The following is an 8,002-nucleotide window of genomic DNA, read 5'->3' on the forward strand; positions in this document are numbered from 1 at the left end:
GCAAGCTTTAGAATGAGTTTGTCCAACCCTCAGCCCACGGGCCACATGCAGCCCAGGATGACTTTGAGTGTGGCTCAATACAAATTTGTAAACTTTCTTAAAACATTATGGGATTATTTTTTGCAATTTTTTTTTCTGAGATAGAGTTTTGCTCTTTTTGCCTAGGCTGGAGTGCAATGGCGCCATATGGGCTCACTGCAACCTCCGCCACCCGGGTTCAAGTGATTCTCCTGCCTCAGCCTCCCACGTAGCTTCGATTACACATGCTTGCCACTACGCCTAACTAATTTTTTGTATTTTTAGTAGAGACAGGGTTTCACCATGTTGGCCAGGATGGTCTTGATCTCTTGACCTCGTGATCCACCCACCTTGGCCTCCCAAAGTGCTGGGATTACAGGCATGAGCCACTGCGCCCAGCCATTTTTTTAAAAGGTCATCAGCTATCATTAGTGTTAGTGTATTTTATGTGTGGCCTAAGACGATTCTTCCAATGTGGCCCAGGTACGACAAAAGATTGAACACTCTGCTTCAGGAGTACAAGCACGTTGCCCATTAGTGGGTACTCCTGCTTTAGGGGCACTAGTCTAGGCCATGGGGAATAAAGCAGTGACTACCTGTTTGAAGGGGTAAGTGTATACAACAGAAGCATCATCTGTAGAGAAAGAACAGATAATTTATTAAGTTGTTCTGGTTAAATTGGCTCACCATATAGAAAAAATACAATTATGTCTCTACTTCAAATCATGTAAAAATATATTTCACATGAATCAAATACTTAAGAGCAAAAAGCAACCATTAAATTGAGTCTTACATCTTTGTCTAATAATTTTAAGACTTTGAGATAGGGAAAGAGTTCTTAAGGCAAAAACATAAATCATCAAGGGAAGGATTGATAGATTTATTATACCAAAATTTAAAATGTTTACAAAAGTTAGACAAAGTCAAAAGGCAATTAAACAACCTAATATGTATGAGCAAAGGCTGTAAACAAGTAATTCACACACACGCACAAAGCTGGAATGTCTTAACTTACCCACTCCTGTAAGTTAAGAGAATTAATAACAATTAAGTACAATTAAGAAAATTAATAGGCCGGGAGCAGTGGCTCACGCCTGTAATCCCAGCACTTTGGGAGGCTGAGGCGGGTGGAACATGAGTTCAGGAGATCAAGACCAGCCTGGCCAACATGGTGAAACTCCGTCTCTAATAAAAATACAAAAATTAACCAGGAATGGCAGCACGCACCTGTCATCCCAGCTGCTCGGGAGGCTGAGGCAGGAGAATTGCTTGAACCCTGGAAGTGGAAGCTGCAGTGAGCTGAGATCATGCCACTCCAGCCTGGGCAACAGAGCGAGGCTCCGTCTCAAAAAAAAAAAAAAAAAAGAAAAGAAAAGAAAAGAAAAGTAAAGAAAAAAAAATGAATGAACAACTAGCTAAAATAATAAAAAACATAAGGAAAAGGACACATGACTAACAAAAAAGAGAAAACAACCGATACTATAGACATTGAAGGGATACTAAAGAACTATCAGAAATGCTTTTATTCCAGTGCAGTTGAAATAGATAACTTTACAGATGAAAATCAATACAAGAAGAAATAGAAAACCTGAATGGCCCTTCATTGTTAAAAGAAATGAGAAGCTTTCCCACGAAAAAGTCTCTAGACCAAAATGAATCCTATCAAACATTTTTAAAAACTAATATCGAGTCAGGTGAGAAGCAAGCCAAGCTGGCGTAGAAACTTCTTCTCCCAGAGGGGCCTCAAGAGAGAAGAGTTAGCTACGGCTCCCTGATTAGAAAGGATCACCCAGTCCTGTAAGTTAAGACATCCAGCTTTGCTATTGTGTGTCTATTATAGCTGGTCGGTGATGGAATTTACAGGGGATACCAATAGCCATTGTCATGGAGCTATCATTAAAGACAAATGACATGGAGCCTAATGGAGCAGAGCGGGAGATGAGGTCTGGCTTCCCTGGTCCCTAACCCCTCAGCACTAGACAACGGACCCATACAGAGGGAGATTTCAACCTGAATGCCGAAAGAGAGGTCTGGAGAGTGAGTAACCCCCATGAGAATGGCAAATGGGCTTCCTGGCTACCTATTTGTGAGGGTTAATACTGAGTATCAACTTGATTGGATTGAAGGATACAAAGTATTGATCCTGGGTGTGTCTGTGAGGGTGTGGCCAAAGGAGATTAATATTTGAGTCAGTGGGCTGGGGAACACAGACCCACCCTTAATTTGGGTGGGCAACATCTAATCAGCTGCCGGCATGGCTAGAATATAAACAGGCAGAAAATTATGAAAATAGAGACCTGACCTAGCCTCCCAGCCTACGTCTTTCTCCCGTGCTGTATGCTTCCTGCCCTCAAACATCTACATCTTTCTCCTGTGCTGGATGCTTCCTGCCCTCAAATGTTGGACTACAAGTTCTTCAGTTTTGGAACTCAGACTGGCTCCCCTTGCTCCTCAGCCTGCAGACGGCCTATTGTAGGATCTTGTGATCATGTGAGTTAATACTTAATAAACTCCCCTTTTTACATATATATATTCCATTAGTTCTGTCCCTCTAGAGAACTGGGACTAATACAGATTTTGGTACCGGCAGTCCATTAGATGAAAGTAAAATGGGCAAACGAACCCTAGAACATTCCTCAGTGCTTATTGGGAGGCCTGGCAAAGGGTGATTACCCAGAAAACTCCCCAGCATTTCCAGACTTCATGTGGATCTGACAGCTACTTCTACGATAGCAGTCAGAGAAACGTTAATTAAAATAGCAACTACATAGCACTTTCACCCATCACACTGGGTGAAATTAAACATTCAGATAATGTCAAAAGCTGATGAGGATGTACAAAATACAATTTTCATCTACTAGTTGGAACATCAATCAGTATAGCATTTTGGAAACAATTTAGCATTATTTAGTAAAATACAAAATGTATGCACCCACTGTAATAAGACTTCCAATTAAAACATAGCTAAATAAGAGGCCAAACATGGTGGCTCACACCTGTAATCCCAGCACTTTGGGAGGTCAAGGCAGGCAGATCACTTGAGGTTAGGAGTTCAAGACCAGCCTGACCAACATGGTGAAATCCTATCTCTACTAAAAATACAACAATTACCTGCACCTCCTAGGTTCAAGCAATTCTCATGCCTCAGCCTCCTGAGTAGCTGGGACTACTGGCGTGAGCCATCACACCCAGCTAAGTTTAAGGGTAAATAGTGACTCCAATCTCCAAGCCTTTCCAAGTTTTCATAATGGGAATCAGCTTGTTTCTTATTAAGCTTCCTCCTATTTCTTATTTACTATTTTAGCTTCCTCTATTTTGTTAACTCAGTTATCATTTGTCCATTTGACTTCCCTCAACCAAAATTCTGTTGACAACTGTCTTCTCCTTCCATGTCTTCTTTCATTTCCTTTATCCTACTTTTTTTTTTTTTTTTTTTTTAGACGGAGTTTTGATCTTGGTACCCAGGCTGGAGTGCAATGGCATGATCTCGGCTCACCGCAACCTCCGCCTCCCAGGTTCAAGCGATTCTCCTGCCTCAGTGTTCTTATCTTTTCAATTCCTTTATTGATTTTGCCACTGCACTCCAGCCTGGGCAACAGAGTGAGACTCTGTCTCAACAACAACAACAAAAAATATACAGCTAAATAAGGATATAACTTTGATCCCTATAGAAACTCAGTTATAATCAGGAAGTTCAATAAGAACCAAGCTGATCCCCATTATGAAAACTTTGAAAGGCGTGGAAATTGGAGTCACTATTTACCCTTAAAAACTGGCAAAGGGACTGGGGTGAAAAGAAGAGTTATTCATCAACAGGCATTGTAAGAATCCATTAAAATCAACACATCCCTCACCCAGGAACCAGAGGTTTACTTAGCCAGGATATCATCCTTCCCTGGCAGCCATCAAGACAATGCATCTCCAGAAAATATTTTGAATTAGGCATGTAAGATACAGTTGAAAGTGGGAAATGGGTACTGTGTTGAAAAACAGAGTTGAAGTGAAAGTCTCATTACCAAAGTTTAGAACCGCAACCCCTTTTAAACATTTGATTCCAAGGAGGAACTGATAGAATTATAACCCTAAAACAAGAGAACAGAGCAGTTCTGCTACAAATGCTGATCCTTCCTAAAGGACATCAAAGAACAGTCTCCTTCATAAAAGAGCAGATTCCCACTCTATCATGCTGCAGTGGAGCTCACCCATGCCCATACAAGTTTCGATTTATGTGTTTGTGCCTCACTCTTAAATGTGAACTCTGAGAAGCTTGAAGGAAAGCTTCTAATGGGAAAGACATGTTTTTTTTATTTGTTTGTTCTTTGTTTTTGAGATGGAGTCTTGCTCTGTTGCCCAGGCTGGAGTGCAGTGGCGCCATCTTGACTCACTGCAACCTCCGCTTCCTGGGTTCAAGCGATTCTCCTGCCTCAGCCTCCAAAGTAGCTGGGATTACAGCCGCCTGCTACCACACCCGACTAATTTTTGTATTTTTAGTAGAGTCAGGGTTTCACCATGTTGGCCAGGCTAGTCTTGAACTTCTGACCTCAGGTGATTCACCTGCCTCAGCCTCCCAAAGTGCTGGGATTACAGGTGTGAGCCACTGTGCCCGGCCAAGACATGTTTTAAAACGCTACAAACCAGAAAAAAAAAAGGAAAACTCAAGGGAGAGAGATAGTATGTGATGCTGGAAAAAAAAAAAAAAAAAAAAAAAAAAAAAAAAGGAGAAATAAAGTTAATTTCATGGAGATATAAGCCGTTGAAACTACACAATATGAATGGAATGCTATTTAAATAAATACATCTTCAGAAGCAAAAACTGAGAGCACTGAAGGGGAAAACTAAGTATATTTGGAAATTTTAACACACAACTCACAGGAACTGATAAAGTAAGCAAATAAAAATGAATAAGGATATGTAGGAAATTTTAACACCACTATCAACCAACTAGACTTAATTGTCATTTACAGACTAGTCCACAGAACAACACAAAACAAATATAGATACACATTCTTTTCCTGGTCCATATTAGGAGCCATCTCCTGGGGCCTAAAACATATCGCAATAAATTTTAAGGAACTGGAAAAATATAAAACAAAAGACAACACAACAGGTACTACAGACATTGAAGGGATATTAAAGAAATATCAGAAGCACTTTTATTCCAGTGAAGTTGACAGAGATAACTTTACAGATACGGGTCAATACAAGACGAAATAGAAAATCTGAATGGCCCTTCATCTCTAAGAGAAATGAGAAGCTTTTTCACACAAAAAAAGCTCTGGACCAAAATGAATGCTATCAGACATTTTTGGAAAATAATATCAAGTCAGGTGAGAAGCAAGCAGGGGTGGTGAGACGTCTTCTCCCAGAGAGGCCTCAAGAGAAGGGTAAGCTATGCCATCCTTGATTAAAAAGGTGACCAGCACTGCGAAAGCCCCCAAGGTCCTTGGGCTGTATGGCCAACGTGTGTTAGTCGACAGGATCATTTACATTTCAGGACAGCTAGTCATGGACTCTTCAAGTGCACAGCTCGTGGCAGGAGAGGTAGCCAAAGAAGTTAAACAAGCTTTTACAAAGATGGGTGAAGTTCTGAAGACTGTAGGTTGTGACTTCACTAATGCAGTAAACAATTTTCCTGGCTGACATACATGACTTCAGTACTGTCAGTGTAAGTTACAAACAGTACTTCAAGACTAATTCTCCAGCTAGAGCTGCTTACCAGGTTGCTACTTTGGCCAAAGGAGTCTAAATTGAAATGGAAGCAGTAGCTGTCCAAGGACCTCTCACAACAGCATGACTGTAAGTGGGCTCAGTGTTGTTTCATCTGGAACGTTTAACGTCTTAATTTTTTACAACTAATGTAACATCTTAATTAACATCTTAATTTTTACAATTGATGAAAGTGTAAGGTTTGACTAAAATGCCTGAAGTTATTATGGAAATACTATATAACAGGGACAGTTCAACAAAAATTAGAGATTAGATCAAGACTCCTGTTACTGATATTATTAATGTACACCTCTATTACTGAATGTAGGAAGCAGATACTCATTACATAGTTATTCAAATAAGTGTAAAGACAAACAAACATTAAAGAAAGTAAGTTATTATTCCTGATACATAATCAAAAGCATACCTACTTCAAACTAATTTAATGATGTGAAATACTTAGTTCTCATGTCAAATATATGATTCTGCTTTTACTTGAATAAAATTAAAGTATTTAATGGTAATGGTCAAAGAGAGGAAAACAGACCAAAATTTCATATAGACATTCTTTTTTTTGACAGAGTCTCACTTTGTCACACAGGCTGGAGTGCAGTGGCATGATCTCAGCTCACTGCAACCTCCGCCTCCCGGGTTCAAGCGATTCTCCTGCCTCAGCCTTCCAAGTAGCTGGGATTACAGGCATGTGCCAGCACGCCTGGCTAATTTTTGTGTTTTTAGTAGAGACAGGGGTTCACCACGTTGGCCAGGCTGGTGTTGAACTCCTGACCGCAAGGATCCTCCTGCCTTGGCCTCCCAAAGTGCTGGGATTACAGGTGTATGAAGGGTGGTTTGTTTAAATAAACATTTCTAGTACAGCTGCTTATCAAATGGGAGCAGTAGCAGGGGAGGTAGAGCTTTCCTTTTAACGATATAAAAATAATGTCTGTGACAATTAAATGTTTAAATATAAAAATGTAACAAAAACAAGGTAGAAGATCTAGGACAACGTTTATATGCCTGTGGCATTGGTGGCAGTGGTGTGCGTGTTGGGAGGACTTCTTAAGCAAGACAGGAAACAAAAAAATGAAAGGAAATAAAGAAACATTTGACTATGCAAATATTTACAATTTGACAGGCAGCAGTACATAAAGTCAGAAGACAAAGAACGGGCTGCAAAAAATTTTGGAAGCACCTATGTCCGATAAAGGATTCCTACATATTATATATAAATAATTCCCATAAATTCATAATGTAAGGACAAATAACCCAGTTGAAAAATAGTCAAAGGATAAAAATAGTCATTTTACAGAAGAGGAAATCCTGATGCTCACAGACCCATGAAATAAGCTCAACTCCATAGTCATCAGGGAAATGCCAAGTTTAACAGTGGATTAACATGTTTTTCCCTCAACACATGGCAAAGCGTTCAAAAGACCTGTTGAACCCAGTGATAGTTGGGGAATGATGGGAGGGCAAGACAGTAGGTTCTATCATGTTTTCAAAACAATGAACACTAAAATTACTGCAACTTCGTGAAAATTAATCTGGCAAACTCTGTTGAAATAAAAAAATATATATCCTTTTGTTTACCAGTCTAGTTCTGGAAATTTATCCTTTAGAATTAAATCCTATAGAATTAAAAGCGTATTTACTGAAGTAGGGAGTATATTGGTAACGTGTGTTTATTGAAGCATCGTTTGCCAAGTGACAAGACAAAAAAATAAAAAAAATTGTTAACAAACCAATGGTTAAATTAACTTGAATATACCTATGCTGTGAAATATTATGCAACTGTTTAAAAAAATGCTTTGGGGGCCGGGCATGGTGGCTCATGCCTGTGATCTCAGTATTTTGGGAGGCCAAGGCAGGCAGATCATCTGAGGTCAGGAGTTCGAGGCCAGCCTGGCCAACATGCAAAAACCCCATCTCTACTAAAAATACAAAATTAGCTGGACATGGTGGCGCATGCCTGTAATCCCAGCTACTCAGGAGGCTGAGGCAGGAGAATCACTTGAACCCTGGAGAAGGAGGTTGTGGTGAGCCGAGATCATGCCATTGCATTCTCGACTGGGCAACAAGAAAAAAACTCTGTCTCAAAATAAAAAAAATAAAAAAAAAAAGCTTTGGGGCTGCATCCATTTTCCTATTGGAATATACATTATAGAATGCTGAGTGATTAAAGTACCTTACAGAAAGATGCATATAGAATTAGTCTATGTTTGTAGAAATAACTCTGTCCTGTGACTTTTAAAAAATGTCAATGAGTTTTTTAAAAATT

The 8,002-nt window shown here is 39.7% G+C and overlaps 1 pseudogene; it reads left to right on the forward strand.

Annotated features, from left to right (window-relative positions):
- The first annotated feature begins 5,409 nt into the window (after positions 1–5,409).
- Positions 5,410–5,812, forward strand: LOC108529555 (ribonuclease UK114 pseudogene; annotated as a pseudogene).
- Positions 5,813–8,002: the final 2,190 nt, after the last annotated feature.

This window comes from Rhinopithecus bieti, unplaced genomic scaffold, assembly GCF_001698545.2.
Source record: "Rhinopithecus bieti isolate Rb0 unplaced genomic scaffold, ASM169854v2 scaffold_865, whole genome shotgun sequence".
NCBI lineage: Eukaryota > Metazoa > Chordata > Mammalia > Primates > Cercopithecidae > Rhinopithecus > Rhinopithecus bieti.